At 44.7% G+C, this 17,225-nt stretch overlaps 1 protein-coding gene across 1 annotated transcript in view; it reads left to right on the forward strand.

The window, feature by feature from the left end:
* Positions 1-17,225, forward strand: part of LOC138303607 (killer cell lectin-like receptor subfamily B member 1B allele C) — a 110,632-nt gene that overhangs the window by 80,551 nt on the left and 12,856 nt on the right. The gene's annotated exons all lie outside the window — the stretch shown is intronic.

Below are 17,225 nucleotides of genomic sequence, written 5' to 3' on the forward strand. Positions count from 1 at the left end.
AATGTCAGACACGGAGTGATGTGACATATTGGTACAGCCTCAATGATTCTGTGTCCCCTTCATTAGAGTCATCATCATCATGCTATGTGTGTCATGGTATTAAGCCTGCAGCGAAACACATTGCATGCCCCTTACACTGTACATATTGTTTGGAAGGGTGTGTGATTGAGTGTTATTGATGTGATATTGTAAGATTAATCTGCCAAGTTGTACTGGCAGTTAAGGCCATGTCATTGTCACGGTGTGGTTTTAAATTGTTCCCTTGTGTCTGGGGCCTGGCATCTGTTGTTATTTGCATCTGTCATTTGTCCCTAGGTGTGTATCCAATTGGGTGAGGATACCAAACATGCCTAGCAGTGTCACAACCTCAGTGTCTTCCTGGCCACGTGTCAATGTAGTGGTGTATGAGTTGGGTGTCCTACAGGGTTGCTGTGCTGTGTGTATATAAGTAGGTTTCTGTACTTACCAACAAGTAGGCCATGGCCATGGCCATATCGTACATCCTGGAAGTGTTGATTGATGGTGCAGTGGCGGAAGATGAATGAATCATGTACACTCCGAGGATACTTTGCCACGATGTTGGTGATCAATCCCCGGTGATCGACAATGGCCTGCACATTGATGGAGTGTGTGTGCTTCCTGTTGTGGTATAGATGCTCAGTTGCAGCAGGTGGCATAATGCGTACATGTGTGCAGTCAATGGCACCAAGCATGTGTGGGAAGCCGTTGATTTGGTAGAACCCCTGTTTGGTCTCCTGCTGCTTCTGCTGTGTGTTGGGGAAGCTGATGTGGCGGGGTGTGAGGGAGATCATGGCATCCAATACCTTGGGCAGGAAGGCAGAATATGAGGGCTGTGAGATCCCGTCAACCAGGGCACCAGTGGTTTGAAATGAGCCACTTGCCAACATGTGGAGGACGTCTAGCAGCTTGGTCTCTGGTGGAATGATGTGGGGTGTCTGCAAGCTGGGTGCCAACTGTGGCTCAATGTTGCGCAGCAGCTGCTGAATGGCTTGCCAGGTTAGTCTGTACCTCTGGATGATGTCTTGTTGCCTGAGTCCCAGAAGGGTTGTCCTGGTCCTGAATATCCTCTCCTACCTTCTGCGTTGCCTTTGGGGTCCCTGCTGGTGTGGTGGAAGCTGATGGTGTTGATCCTGTGCTCTGCGTCTTCGTGCATGCTGGATGAATAGCACCTCCATGTCTTCCTTTAGGAGCTCTGCAGTTGCTTCTGTGTGTTTTCCTTAAGTACTGATGTGTTTGCCCCATTTTAACGCCTGCCCTGACCCAGACATTATTTTTTTATGCAAATCGGGCTGAGCGTCTTTTTCTGACTCTGCCTTCCGGCAGTGCAGGATTTTTGCAAAAAGTTTGAAGCAAATTCGGCACAGGCAGAGTATAAATGTGCCCTACAGTGTCTCATGTTTGACATTTGCGGCTGTTATAGGAAAGCTCAGAAGAAACCCTCTGAACAATACATTTTTGCATTAACCTGTGTTACTATTAATTCACAGGGAACCTTTATCGACTTTGGAAAGAGGAAATGTTGATTTGGTTTTACTTTTTTGTGCAGACGAACAGCAGCATCTTTCAACAAATCCCTAAGTAATATTGCAGATATAGCTGATAATGAATAGGAATCAAAATAAAAAAGTCCTTTTGAGCAATTGTGAAGGTCAGATCCAGTCTCTGAAATGATCAAAATTATATTACTCCTTTCACTGAGAATATATCTGAATCAATACATCTTCAATAAATGGTCCATAAATGGTCCATAAATGGTCCATAAAATGAGTTTGCCTGTATGATATGTTGGCTTTTAATTTACTCCCTCCTTTGTCTTTGTCCTGTGATTCTCAGTAATTTACTTAGTGCCTGATTAGGAGGCTGATGGCCAAAGGACCACCAGCCTCTGGTTGATGGTTGGACCACAGCAACTACGGCGGCCACATTCCAACTCTGGCGGACGGACCCCCCAGGGGACCAGTGTCTCCGCCAGGAATGTAGTGCAAGACTGTCCGACGCCGGTCTGAGTTGTACTCATCTTTCCACCAGTTTTCATCCTTGGCATGGTCTCCCTTAACTTTTTGCCTCTGTTCCCCAGGTTGTTGATGTGTGCTGGACTCTGATTTTACTGTTTTTGGTACTCTGGGAACTTTACCACTGCTAACCAGTGCTAAAGTGCAAGTGCTCCTTTACAGGATGTAATCGGCTTATCCATGATTGGCATATTTGATTTAATAGTAAGTCCTTAGTAAAGTGGACTAGAGGTGCCAGGGCCTGTAAATCAAATGCTACTAGTGGGCCTGCAGCACTGGTTGTGCCACCCACATAAGTAGCTCTGTAATCATGTCTCAGACCCGCCACTCCAGTGTCTGTGTGTGCAATTTTAACTGTAAATTTGACTTGGCAAGTGTACCCACATGCCAGGCCTAAACCTTCCCTTTTCTTACATGTCAGACACCCCTAAGGTAGGCCATAGGTAGCCCAAGGGCAGGGTGCAGTGTATGGTTAAGGTAGGACATTAGTAATGTGTTTTATATGTCCTGAGAGTGAAATATTACTAAATTAGATTTTCACTGTTGCAAGGCCTGTCCCTCTCATAGGTTAACATGGGGGCTACCTTTAAATATGATTAAAGTGTAGATTCTCTTTGGGAGCGGATGGACATGTGGAGTTTGGGGTCTCTGAGCTCACATTTAAAACATACATCTTTTAGTAAAGTCGATTTTAAGATTGTGTGTTTGAAAATGCCACTTTTAGAAAGTGAGCATTTTCTTGCTTATACCATTTCTGTGACTCTGTCTGTTTGTGGATTCCCTGTCTGGGTCAGTTTGACAATTGGGCTGGTTGCATCTCACACTAGACACTGACGCAAAGGGAGCTGGGGTGTAGCCTGCATATCCCGATGAGCCATCTGTGCTAGGAGGGAGGGGAAGAGTGGTCACTCACACCTGAAAGGGCTGTGCCTACCCTCACACAATCCAGTCTCCAACCCTCTTGTGAGTGTCTGGGGCCTGGCCTGGGCAAGGCAGGATTTCATATTCAAAAGAGACTTTACTTTGCGGTAGGCCTACTTCAAAGGAGAAATTAGGTATAAGAAGGGCACCCAAAACCACAGACTTTAGAAACACTTCTGGAACCAAGAGGAACCTCTGCCTGGAGAAGAGCTGAAGAGCTGAGGAAGAAGAGCTGCCCTGCCTGTGACTGTGCTTTGAGGAGCTATCCTGCAGTTGCTGCTTCTGCCAGAGTAAGAGGGCAAAGGCAGGACTTTGTGTGCCTTCCATCTTGAGAAGAAATCTCCAAGGGCTTGATTTAGAGCTTGCCTCCTGTTGTTTGAAGTCTCAGGGACAGCAAAGACTTCTCTTTGCCAGCACCTGGAGTCTCTGGAGAGACTCCTATTCTGCCCTATGTGCGGGGTTATTTTTGATGTGCACCAGGTACATTTTCACTCTAGGAGCGCTAGTGTGTGTTTTAAACTACTTAAAGACTCTTTTTGATTTTTAATTGATAACTCGACTTGTGTATTGTGGATTTTTGTCATTTTGGTCTTGTTTTGTTTAGATAAATATTTCTTATTTTTCTAAACCTGTGTTGTGTCATTTTGTCGTTTTTTCATTGAGTTTCTGTATGTGTGTTGGTACAAATACTTTACACCTAGCACCCTGAAGTTAAGCCTACTGCTCTGCCAAGCTACCACGGGGGTAAGCAGGGGTTAGGAGAGGGTGATTCTCTTTTATCCTGACTAGAATGAGGGTCCTTGCTTGAACAGGGGGTAACCTGACTGTCAACCAAAGACCCCATTTCTACCATATGTCCTGTGCCTTGTTTTCGGTGATGAACACCTGCTCCTTCCACCAGCCCCTGAACACGTTCGTGTAGCTAGGGGCAAAGCAGGTGTCCATCACCGAAGATGCAGCACAGGACATGGAGAATGCTATCCTATGGCTCCGTTTTATCAATGATCTGGAGAGGAACTGCGGACACTGTGGAGACATTTGTGAACAAACGTAGTTATTGCAAGAAACTAATACTCATTCCTTAAGCTAATTTTAACTCATGGCCCCGCAATGAATAGATTTCTCATCAATAATTTTACTGCAAATGTTGCAGTAGTATCAACAATGATGTCATAGATGTCATGACTGATGCAATATTTGGGGGTAATTAGCATTGCATGATGAGAGTGTGAGTTATAATTACTTTAGGGCATGAGTTGCAATTACTAAAACTATAACTATATCTGCTGAATGTCTATGGTTTTGTGTGTGTAAAACCCAAATCTACCTGTAACATCCCGGCAACCTGTTTTTTCAGTGAATTTCTAAATTTTTTTAATCTAATTTCTAAATATAATGTCTCGGTAATCTTTGGCTTTTACCGCAAATTTCTATGTTTTTCAATGTTATTTCCTAACTATTACATCCCCGTAACCTTTCTTTTTTTCAGTGAATTCTTAAGGTTTTTTTAATGTAAAGTAATATTTAATTATCATATGTTAATCCAACCTCTGCCTTGCACAGCCTTCAGCCAAGCCCTGTGGCCACGCCCCACATGCAGCCAACCTGGGTGTGAGTGGTTTTCTGAGCCTTTGAGTGGCTGTGTGATTGGCTGTTTGAGTGTGTAAGTGGGCATATGAGGGTTTGGTGGGTGGGTGTTTGGGTCTCTTAGCGGTGTGCCACTGGCAGTGTCAGTGGTTTTGCTGCATGGTTGTGTGAGTGGGTGAGTAAGTGGCTGTGTGGGTCTGTGAGTGGGTGTGTATGTGGCTGTATCTGTGTGTGAGTGGGTGTGTCAGTGATTTTGTTGTACAGCTGTGTCAGTGGGTGGGTGAGTGTCTAAGCGGGTCTATGAGTGGGTGTGGTAGTGGTTTTGTGGGTTTGTGAGTGTGTGTGTGTGAATGGGTGTATGAGTGTGAGTGGGAGTAGCTGTGTGGGTCTGTGAATGTGTGTAGTGATGGTTTTGTGGGTCTGTAAGTAGGTGTGGTAGTGGTTTTGTGGATCTGTAAGTGGGTGTGAATGGGTGCATGAGTGGGTTTGTGAGTGTCTGTGTGGGTCTGTCAGTGGGTGTGGTAGTGGTCTGTGAGAGGGAATGTGAGTATGTGATTGGGTGTGTGAATGGGTGTGTGAGTGGCTAAGTGGGTGGGTGCAATACTGGTTGTGTGGGTCTGTTATTGGGTGTGTGAATGGGTGTGTGGGGGGATGTGTGAGTGTGTGTAAATCAGTGTGTGAGTGTGTGAATGGGTGTGTGAGTTGGTGTGTGAGTGGCTGTTTGAGTCTGTGACCGGGTGTATGTTTTTTAATTGGGATCTGAATCCGTGGATCCATTGCGGATTCAGACAGGGGCCAGGCTGAGCACCGCAGAGGATTTGTGGATCCTCATGTGCTCTAAAGAAATATTTTTGGGCAACTTCTGCTCATGAGGGGCCCCTAAATATACCTCTATCAGTCCTATGGAGTTAGTGTACCTCTAAACTGACCCCTTCTATCACTTTTAAGTGTTATTTTTTCCCCCCAGAACCGAGTGGTGATGCATAATAGGGTGGCCGCAACTTTTCCCTCAGATTGCGGACAGCCAATCACGGTATTGCTGTTGGCGCATGGCTCCGCAGATCCACCGCCATGGATCCACGTCCCTAGTTATTCATCTTTTTTTTCTTCAATAACTCTAAAAATACTGAACAAATTTACTCCATATTACTAAAAGCACTCTATCTCGACCAAGATCTACCATTCTGCCAAATTTGGTGTAATTCCGTCTAGCAGTTTGGGGTTTAGTTGGGTCTAAAATCCTCGGCGTCCACTTGATGAATCACCCCAAAACTTTCCAGACAGCAGCTGAAGTGACTAGCACACTAATTTTGAAAATTTGTGAAGATTCATCAGTTATTGATGAAACAAAAAACACATTTCTCATGGAAACTATACCAATTAGATCATTATTGCATCCTTACTACATTGTTAAGATAGTACAAAAATTTAATCAATCGCCATAACATGGTTCAGTTTTAAAATGGACTTTGTTTCACTGCCTAGAAAGCAGTACAAAGGGGCTGATTCTGTATAGCTATTTCTTGCCAAACGTTAGATCAGGCCCAAAGGTTTTAAATCCTTCAGCAGTACAACCGAGGGGCACAAACTCACCACCTGCAGAGGAGCACATCACAGGCATAAAAAAAAATAACCCCCATCAGAAGCACTAAATAAAGAATCTTACGGGACGGGCAGATGTGATGCATCTGGTGCCAGTGTGACTCTTCCATACCAAGTAAGATAAACAAGCAAGTCACATGAACTTTCAAGTACTCTTACAGTACTCTGCTGGAAAGCATCTGCTCTGGGAGCTTTCCCAATTGGCATCAATTTATTTGCTCCCACCACCTCGAACTGGAGTTGGTGGATGAGGATATTCTTCATGAATGACCATTCAGTAGAGTCTCAGTGGAGTCACCGACTGGGGCTTCTGATGCATATTGACTGGCACATAAGAAAACAACTTCCCTGGTAATGTCACAATGGTCACTGATTTGACTTCGTTTGTTCCAATTGTAGTGCAGGAAGCTGAATGACTTTTCCCCCTTACTCATAGTGTTGCTTATTTAATTTATTAATGGTTTTGTGGCCTGTTGTGTGAATTAGGCATTCACGCCTAATGTCATTAGGTTCTACACTGTGGGATGAGAGAGGTAGCAACTATAAGGCAAGAGATTTCTGATTCAAAGAAATTCTTCTGTTTAAGTAACTTTTTTTGTATGTGCAGTAGCAGCATCTCGCATAAATTTGTGCTGCTTAGAGTACTTTCCCTCCAGCCGGAGAATTTTCCAGGAGGTAGCCAATTATGTATTGTGGTCTAAGGAATCCTTAAAGTAGTGCTGCAATTCATTCTTTTCCTCTAGCTGCATGTACCTTAAGGTGTCCATTCTCCAAGGTCCATTCTTTGGAACCAAAAGCTGCAACTCCAATTGCAGATTGATCAGATCATGTCCAGATACAAAGATACCCCCTACTGCATAGTTGAAAATTAAAGGAGGAACCGTAGTATGAGTCCAGAAGTGGCCTATTCTGGAGTCAGTGCCATGCATTGCAAGAGAGAAAGGCATTAGCTGTTCCTGTAGAATGGAAACCCCACTATGGGTCTGGCAGCAGCCTCCTTCATCACAATTCAGATGTCTGGTGGTCCAAAGCATCGAGTAGCAGATCTATGTCTAACTTCCAATCACTACCAATCACTATTTGCAGATAACTTCCATGAGGACCCTGATCACAGCAGTAAAATAGGACACTTTCTCGACATTAGGTACAGAGATAAACCTAGTTCCCTGAATGTATTCTTGGACTGTTATTTTGAGGGAAGACATAGAACACAGCAGTTATTATATTCTCTCTGGTAGAATTAGAAAGGTGACCATGTTTGTTCTACAGTCTCATGTTCTGGATGTGTGCAAAAATCCCAGCCGCCCACAAAGCCTGATGGGACAATTAACTCAACTACCCACTCTTGTTTTAATTTGTCAAGTTCCACTAATGACACATGTGTCTCTTGGAAGAGGGTGATATGTGGTCTCTTCGATTTAAGGTGAAAGGGTACTTTTAATTAATTTGACAGAACTTACAAGTCTTAATGAGGGACCACAGGGAGAAGCCATAGGCATTATCAGGTTGTGGACAGTGATGTGAAGAGATAACATGGAAATCCAAATGTTAGGTGTGGATATGGTGTTCTTTAGTGTAGATTCATATAATAACAACAAGAGAAAACAAGAGAGTGTGAAGCCTAACATATGAACACTGAATCATTAAAGCAATGCATAACACTAAACTCCTGGGTGGGTTGCCCTTCAGAGAGCCAACAGGCTGCCCCACTACTTACAAATGTGTGGATCTACTTGTTCAAGTAGTAATAGATCAATGGTGGGAATGATAATCATAATGGAGGGCAGGAACAATCCCAGGGAGTTCTTCAAACATCCTCAGATGGTCTGATTGTGAGCTGGATTCCAAGCCTTGGGGGGGGGGGGTGCTGGATTTGTCTCAATCTTGAGAGGAGGCATCTTCTTGAGAAGACTTTCAGGGGATGGGTTTGTGTCTCATTTACAAAGAACCAAGGTTGATCTTGGAGGCTTTTGGTACAGATTGAGTTAGGTCTGCTGACACATCATTTTTTTCATGAGAGGTAGGCAGCACCTACATCTGATGTTGCTTGAACCTTTCTAAAAAAGACCGAAGTCCCTGAAGATCTTTGAATTTTTGAGTTTACCTCTCATTCATTATCAGCATCATAAAAGCCTGTATTAAATTCCTTATCATTTTAATGTCAGGCAGATGGCAATAGATATTTTCACAGAGCACATTTGTAGGAAAGTGCCACTGTTGGCATGTTTACCCTCCCCCCCACGTTTTGCCTTATATTGATGCCAACCTTGATTGAAAGTGTGCTGGGATCCTGCTAACCAGGCCCCAGCACCAGTGTTCTTTCCCCAAATCTGTACCTTTGTGTTCACAATTGGCACACCCATGGCACACAGTTAAGTTCCTTGTAAAAAAAAAACATGGTACCAAGGGCCCTGTGTGTGCTTGTGTGTGCTGGTAGTGAGAAAAAAAGGCAAAGCCTACATGGCACCCGTCTCAGGGTGCCAGGCCCACAAACCACTGCCTGTGGTATAGGTAAGTCACCCCCTAGCAGGCCTTAAAACTCTAAGGCAGGGTGCACTATACTACAGGTGAGGATATACTACAGGTGAGGATATAGCTGCATGAGCAATATGCCCCTACAGTGTCTGAGTCCATTCTTAGACATTGTAAGTGCAGTGTAGCTATATTGAGTATATGGTCTGGGAGTCTGTCATTACGAACTCCACAGCTCCATAATGGGTTCAATGAATACTGGGAAGTTTAGTATCAAACTTCCAAGCATAATAAATGCACACCGATACCAGTGTGGGATTTATTAAGGAATGCACCCAGACGGGATCTTAGAGACACCACCTGTATGTTAGCCCAACTGATAGTGCAGGACTCTACTGGTCTGTGCCAGCCTGCCACTTTCAGACAAGTTTCTGACCACATGAGGTGAGAGCCTTTGTGCTCTTGGTGGTCAGAAACAAAGCCTGACCTGGGTGGAGGTGCTTCACACCTCCCCCCTGCAGGAACTGTAACACCGGGTGGTGAGCCTCAAAGGCGCAAGCCTCGGGTTACAGTGACCCAAGGCACTCCAGCTAGTTGAGTAGCCGGCCCTCCAAACAAAGCCCCACGTTTGACAGCAAGTCTAGCGGGAAAATTAGGAAAAACAAGGATCAGTGACCACCCCAGCTAGAGTCACCCCTAAAGTGTCCAGAGCTGAGGTGACCCCCCCTGAAAAATCCTCCATCTTGGTTTGGAGGACAGGGACCAATAGAGTTAGGTTTGTGTCTCCCTCCCCAAAGGGAGTGGACACAAGAAAGGTGTAGCCACCCTCAGGGACAGTAGCCATTGACTACTGCCCTCTGACCCCTGTCATGCCCCTAAATCCAGGATTTAAGGGCCTCCCTGAACCCAGTTCACCAGATTCCTGGTGAACTGACAAGAAGAATAAGGACTGCATAGCTGAAACTCCCAGCAGAGCAGAAGGAAGACGACAACTGATTTCGCCCCAGCCCTACTGGCCTGTCTCCTGCTTCAAAGAACCTGCAAAAGAACACTGACACCTCCAGCAGGACCAGCAACCTCTGCCAAGCTCCAGAGGACTGCCCTACACCCAAAAGGATCAAGAACTCCTGTGGACAGCGGCCCTGTCCAAGAAGTAACAACTAAGGACTCCAGCCTCACTCCGGATGCGTGAGTTCTGACCACTCTGCACCCGATGCCCACCGCCCGTGTCCAGGTAGCCAAACCAACCAGACAGAGTCCCCAGGTGATTGTGAGCAAGTGCCCACCCTTGGTTGACCTCTCCACCCCTCCATGACGACGCCTGCAGAGGGAATCCCGAGGACCCCCCTGACCGTGAAAGCTCCGGAAGAATATATCCGACTCTTGGAGACACATTGCACCCGCAGCTGCCAGGCCTCCAAGAACCCAACCTCCGGTGCAGCTACCGTCAGCAGGCAGCCCTCCTCCCTGTCCGGCCTATGGTTTGCCTGAGATGACCTCCTGGACCTCGCCTTCAGCATCTGAGGGACCCCCAGGGTCCCCTCTTAGAGAAGCATTGAAAACCCAACGCCTTGTTTGAACACTGCACCCGGCCGCCCCAGTGCCGCTGAGGGTGTGTGTTTGGTGCCTACTTGTGGACACCACAGTGCTCCTCTAAAACCCCCAGGTCTGCCCTCTGCAGACGCGGGTACTTACCTGCCTGATTCTGTGTGCCCCCAGTATCCATAGGAGCCCATGTTAAATTTGCTTCAGCTTTGATCTCTGCACCTGGCGTGCCACATGTTGCTGGTGTTGGATGTTTGGGGTTAAGTTGAACCCCCAGCAGTAGACTTCCTAACCCACGGAGACTGGAACTGTAAGTAGAGTACTTACCTCTAAAACTGTACTTCCTTTTCTTTCCCCAGGAACTGTTCTGAAATTACAGTGTCCATTTTTAAAATAGATATTCTCTGTTAAAAACTGTTTACTTTGCTAAAGTGAAACGAGGATACATTGATATCTATGTTGAGTACTTACCTGCAACAGTATTTACTTCTGAACTGAGTCTTCTGGTTCTAGTAGCTCATCCGCACTACCACAAAAGAGAGCATTAGTATTATCTACCTTAGCCCCTGTTAGGCCTCTGGGGAACCCCTGGACTCTGTGTACACAAAGGCCCTCATTATGAGTTAGGCGGGCAGAGGAAGAGCCCGCCAAACTCAAACCGCCGAAAGATGGCCTGTGCGGTCCAAATACCCCCGGCCCTATTTGGAGTTCACCGCAGGGCCGGCGGGCGGAAACAGTGTTGCCGACGGTGTTGGGGGTCCGACCATGGCGGCTCCACCACGGTCATAATGTGGCATTACGACCGCCACCGTGAGATTCGCGGGCTCAAGAACGCCAGACTCATAATGAGGGCCTATACCTCACTTTGATATTGTAAATACAGAGGCAGCTTCCTACAACATTTGTTTCAAAGGAGCTGTCAGCAGAGCAGGACGGTCTGGAGCCTTTGTAAACATAGGGGCCATGATTTTAGTCTGTTGGAGGCTTTATAAAAGTTTAGAGGTTGGTGATAATCCACTTCTAACAACTTGGGCAGAAAAGTCGCCAGAAAGCCCAACACATTCTCTACTTCTTCCATTTCTAGAAAGCCAAATAGACAGACATTGTCTCACCTTCTTCTACCTCCTAAACACATGACCTTCCACTGTAAATGCAATATATCTGTGCACCAGTCGTATATCTCTTAGACCCTCATTTATAAAGCATCAAGAAAGTTGGGTTTTGAAGAGTGAGAATTCTGTATGCATGCATTTTAGTTCTCAAATTGTTTCTGCCAATGATGAGTCCACTGTATTTTTTGAGGTGTTGATGCCTTTGAGGTCATTTATAAGGACCTCTAGGGTATCAAGGCCATGGTTGGGTCTAGAGGTGTCTGATGAGATTTCTTATTGCTGCTTGTCAGTTCCTGCAAGAAAGAAAGCCATCAGGATGCCTTGGCCTTTGATATGTAATGGTCAGTATTTAACTGAATGGGATACAGGTCCATACAATATAGTGTCTGAGTGTTGATCTATAGGAGCATGTAGGAAAAAAGTCCAGCCCAATCTCAGAGAGGAAAAATGCAGGCATTATTATTATTAATGCATTTTAATGTGTAGCGCTCTTGTGTTGTCACTAGATATCAGTTGTAATGGCAAGCTTATGATTGTCCAGAGGAGGAAACATCTTGTGGCATTCAGTAGGTTGCTTCTGAATTACTCGCCCAAATATAAATGTCTGGCAACTATGAGGCCTCAGTGCTGATCATTTGAGTCAGTGAGGACAATCTATGGCACTTCCAGACCGTAAAATCCTGGTGCATGTTTTTATCTCCGATCAGTAAATACAGCGAAGTACTCAGATTTGACTTGTCAGCAGCGGAGATGTTTTGAAGGAGGAGGGACACACAGAAGCACCAGCACCCATACAACCACTCCCAACCTGGCTGCCTCTACTTTGAGGAGCAATGTAAGTGAAGACAGTCAGCATCTCAGAGAGTCACAAGCACTAGGGGCCTGGCGTCTTATCCCAGAGGGGAGGTAGGTAGGCTGCAGAGAAGAAGAACAGCACATACCACCCACGCCACAGCGATAGCATAGGCACTGGAATTGTGGGTGCTAGGGGGTGCTGTGCTAGGGGGTGCTGCAGCACCCCAAAATAACCATGCAGATGTTCAGAAGGTAAGTGAGCAATAAAGATGTCTTTAAATGTTGTATTTATCTTGTCACAAAAATGTCCTCCTTGATCTAAGCTCAGCTTTTGATATCTAAAGCCATGGTATTCTTCTGGATCGGTTACAGAGTGTGGGAATCGTAGGTCCTGCTTTAGCATGGCTGAAGCCTTTCCTAAAGGATAGAATCTTTCAGGTCTTTGAGGGTCACTGTACCTCAGAAATTCTTCCACTAAAATGTGGAATTCCTCAGGGCTCATCACTGAGCCCTACCCTTTTTAATTTGTATATGAGACCACTGGTGGACATTGTTCTTCCTTTCGGGATTTCATTAGTCTCTTTAGCCGATGACATGCAACTGGTTGTCTCCCTTAAGCCAACCGAGACTCTTTGTGCCCTTCCTTAGGTCCCTGTTTAGTGAACGTGGCTCATTAGATGAAGGACTCTTGTCTCAAATTCAATGGAAACAATAAGGAACTGATGATCCTTGGCAATGACTTCATCCCTCTTTTATATTTGGGCTGGCCAAGTTGTCTGGGGAAACCTCCTGTAGCAAAAATGGCTGTGAAGAGCCTGGGAATAAAATTCGAATCCCAGGCAATAAAGTGCTCAGTTGCTTGCCAGGGAATGCAGATAATGCTTTCAAAAACCCTTCGCTGCTTCCCTCCGTGTCGAGAGGATTGGTAGTACAGGCACTCATTCTGTCTCACCTGGACTATGGGAATTCATTACACGTGAGAGTGCACAAGGCCACAATAAGAAAACTTCAGATTGTAGAAAACTCTACGACTCGACTATTGTACAATATACCCAGATGTCAGTCAGAGAGACAAGCATTACACTCTCTTCATTGGCTCTCGGTGAACAAGAGAATTAAATTGAAACTACTCTGCATTGCCCACATAGCTCTTCTTGGTAAAGGCTCTCCGATCCTACGATCTCTGGTATCTCCATAACTCATGAGTAGATTGCTTTGCACCTCGAATGCTCATTTGACCAAGACTCCCCTTATCAAAAGGATGAATGATATTGGGTGTTCCTTCACTTACAATGTGGCTAAATAGTGAAATAGCCTTCCCCTGCATTAAGATCAATTAAAAAGGAACTCGATTTCCGGGAAGCCCTGAAAACATGGCTCTTTGGAGACAGGCTCCTTTAAGTCCCCTTTGACCCAGATCCTGATTCTGTGCCACACTTTAGCGCTGGGTGGCCTATGGATAGCCAAGCACTCTATAAGTGCTGCATAGAATAGAATAGAGTTAAATTAGACATAAATGGTGCACCCATTTCAGCATTCATGTTGGAAAATGTTGCTGTCTAAGAGCAGACCAATAATCAGCATCTACGTGAGCCTAGATTGTGCAATAAAATCTTCTCCCAACCCAAATATTTCACTCCAGGCTGATATTGACTCTTGAGATACTTGTCAGCAAACAGAACTATGCAGTAAAGCATTCACTGCAGAAATGTCTGTGTGCTCTGGGAGTCACATTAGCAGGGACATAGCTTGGTCAGTAAATTTGGGAAGTGTGAGCTTCAGATTTTCCAACAATCACGCTGGCATATAGACCCTCATTACAACCCTGGTGGTCAAAGACCGCCAGGGCTGTTTTGGAGTTTGTACTGCCAACAGGCTGGTGGGACAAACTCGGGCATAACGACCGCAGCGGAAGCACCGCGGTCACACCGCCAGGACCGGCGGTTTCCTGCCACATTGGTTGGCGGATTTAATCCTCCAGGGCAGCGCTGCTTGCAACGCTGCCCACAGGATTACGAGTCCCCCTCCTGCCAAAGGGGAGTTGCGGGCCTCTGGGGGCCCCATGGAGCTTTTCACTGTCTGCATAGCACCGCCACAACACCGCCGGCTCAATTTGGAGGCGGCTCCCGTGGTGCAGCCGAGATCCCCGCTGGGACGGTGGGCGGAAACCAGGTTTCCGCCCGCCGGCCAAGCGGGGATCACCAAATAGACATCATGGGAGTGCCATAGTGATAAAATGCAATATGCAACAAGCAGGGTGCACTAGAGGGGCCTGGGGGTAGTGGAAAGAGAGAGAGAGAAGTGTGGATTGGTAGGAGTACTCAGGGAGGAAAAACATAATATTTTGTAAAATAAATAACATTTCTTAGGACTTTCAAAACATAGAGGGGTAGAAAGTGTGCCTGCGTTTTTGTCGGGTGTATGTAAAGATTCCTGCTGAAAACTGACAGACCCCTCACCATGCCCATGAAACCCCTGCACCCAACTATTTCCATTTATTAGGGGAGTGTAACACTCCAAAGACCCCCCTGAAGCTACGCCCCTGCATATGATCTGTAAAATGGAGAGCAGGGAGCCGCGCAACAGTAAGAGATGCCCTAGTGCTTTGAGACTTAGGTGGTGAATTGCTAAGTAGACAATTTGGGAAGGGGAGATTGTGCAGAATAACCAGTTGATACATAACAATTGAAAATCATCATCATCTGAATAAAGTATCACAAGTTATTATCTGCTCTTGGTCACTAGGGCCACCGCTTCCCAGGATTTTCATGGGCTCATCTAGTGCATTCTGGGTATTGCAGTCTTGTGTTGCTTCCACCAGAACTTCATAAATTATCCAAACACATCTGAAAACAATGATTTGAATTTGAAAAGCTCAGGACTGGAGACGTCATCCTTAATGACCCGGAGGGAGGTGGTCACCTTACACGGGATGCACTGAAACTGTAACAAGAACCACCCCAGTTTCACTATCAAGGACCAGTCAAATAATGAGTTGCAGTTCCTTGAATAATAAGAGTGTTGTATGTGTACAAAAACATTTCAAATGCCTTGTCGCACTCTTTGCGGATCCGCGGGTCCAACGACCAGTTTACGTAGATATACAAGTTATCTCTGATATTCACGGACCCCCAAAGACTGCGTACATAAAAGGCAGACACCCAGAATACCTGGTAATAATAAGCTGAAGTAAATAACAATATTTTATAACAACATTAATACATCTTTCATTTCTATTCAACGATGAACGTCCATTCACCCTTTTCCACAACGCCGCATTTCTCTATAAATTGAAACTAGTGCCATCTCGATAGACCCGTTAGACACATTGCATTATTGCTTTTTTTTTAAATGTAATCATACATTTTGACCTAATGTAACATAGAAGTCCAAATCTAGTAACATAAAGTCTATGAAAATAACTGAGAAAGCCATGGACCTCATAAACTGACTAAGTAAAATGCAAAACTCCCCGGGAAATTCACTATTTACCATATTTTACTGTACCTTATTCACGCCTTCTGAAGGCGACTGATAACGCTTCCCGCCCTAGGTAATTTACTTACTCTGGGACTCGTTTTAGGCCAATGAACCTTTTGACCCTGATTGGAGACACCTTAAGACGAGATAACTAATCAGCATATCAATCGATAGGTCAATAGTCTCATCAATATTCACAACAGCAAATTAATCTAATTAGTTAATGACATTAATAGGAATCAAAACTCACCATGACCTTTCAGCCATGAATAACCACACGAAATGTAGTAAGGCTCATGAGATGTATTCCCTATTGATTACAATCTACTAGCAAGTGTATTAGTCTCAACACCAGGAAGCACATCAATAATGTCACAATATGGCAACTTGAGTAAAATTTAAGCAAAGTACAGAAGAAATAGATATTGGGCAAGTCAATGTGAGGATGGTTTTGAAGAATCAAAGCAGCAAAGGTGAAGACGGAATGCCAGAGTAACAGCAGGGGCGTCCCTCTAATGGCTGATGTCTCCTTGTGACACGACGTTAAATTGAATTTGCCAGACAAGTCTCTAATTTCCCATTGGTCAGTATTTGGTGCACCACTATCTCTGTCCAATAGTTGAGTGGTCACCTCACTAGAATTTTCACTTAAGACAGTTCTCATACAGTTCATTGGCTCCTGTGATTTACGTCTTCATCGGGTGAGATGGCAGGTAAGAAAAGTTACACGCACGGCTTCAGTCGGTAGCTCCATTGTCTTTACCAGTTCAGGCGACCTTGTACCTGTTGCGAATTTCACTGTTACATTCAACAAGAACGTCTCCTTGAGGAAGTCGGGTCCCATGAGAAAGAATTTACTACAGCTACACACATCTCTAGCTTCTGGAAAAGTACAGCTTTATGTCCTTCAGGAAGACAGCACAGTGCACGTTAGAAAAACATATTTAATATGAGACCAAGCAGATAGGCCCAGACTCTTGCTAACTAAGGTCTAATGACTTATTCAGCAAAGCCTTAACATATAACTCTTAATGCTAAAACAGAATCATACATTAGTACATTAATAATTCATTATTAGTCAATTTCATTAATCATCGTATACATTGGTGGCCACTCCCCGAGGGCACATCTCAAAGGCATACATTAATTTTAGTCTGTCACATTTTCTATGCAGCTCCTTTACACATTAATTTGCAAGCAGTCCATGTTAATTTTGGATTATAAAAGCTACACTCCAACACGACCAATCAGAGTCTGCCTTATTTCAGGCTTTTGAATGGGAAGTCAACATTTAGAGGTAAACAAAGAACGTGATAACGAAGCAGACACAACAATCAATGTTTAGCTATCTCTGTAATGTGTCGTATGGGTATTCAAAATAATATAAAATCATTAAAATAATAATGAAACACAGAACTTTAAAAGTGTTCCAAAACATTGATTTAGGGTATGCACATGTGAACATGAGAATATTAAAAAGGTATGAAATTGTAATATGACTGTCGAAGAAAGTAAAAATCCATTTCATGATATCATTAATATATCTTTCATTTTCATGTAGCAACGAACTATCAATTAGCCTTTTGCATGAGGCCGTATTTCTCTGTTATTTCAAATTACTGCTGTTTCGATGGCCTCATTATCTTCAGGCACATAACATTTTTGCTTTTCTCTTTAA

Source organism: Pleurodeles waltl, chromosome 7 (assembly GCF_031143425.1).
Source record: "Pleurodeles waltl isolate 20211129_DDA chromosome 7, aPleWal1.hap1.20221129, whole genome shotgun sequence".
Lineage (NCBI taxonomy): Eukaryota > Metazoa > Chordata > Amphibia > Caudata > Salamandridae > Pleurodeles > Pleurodeles waltl.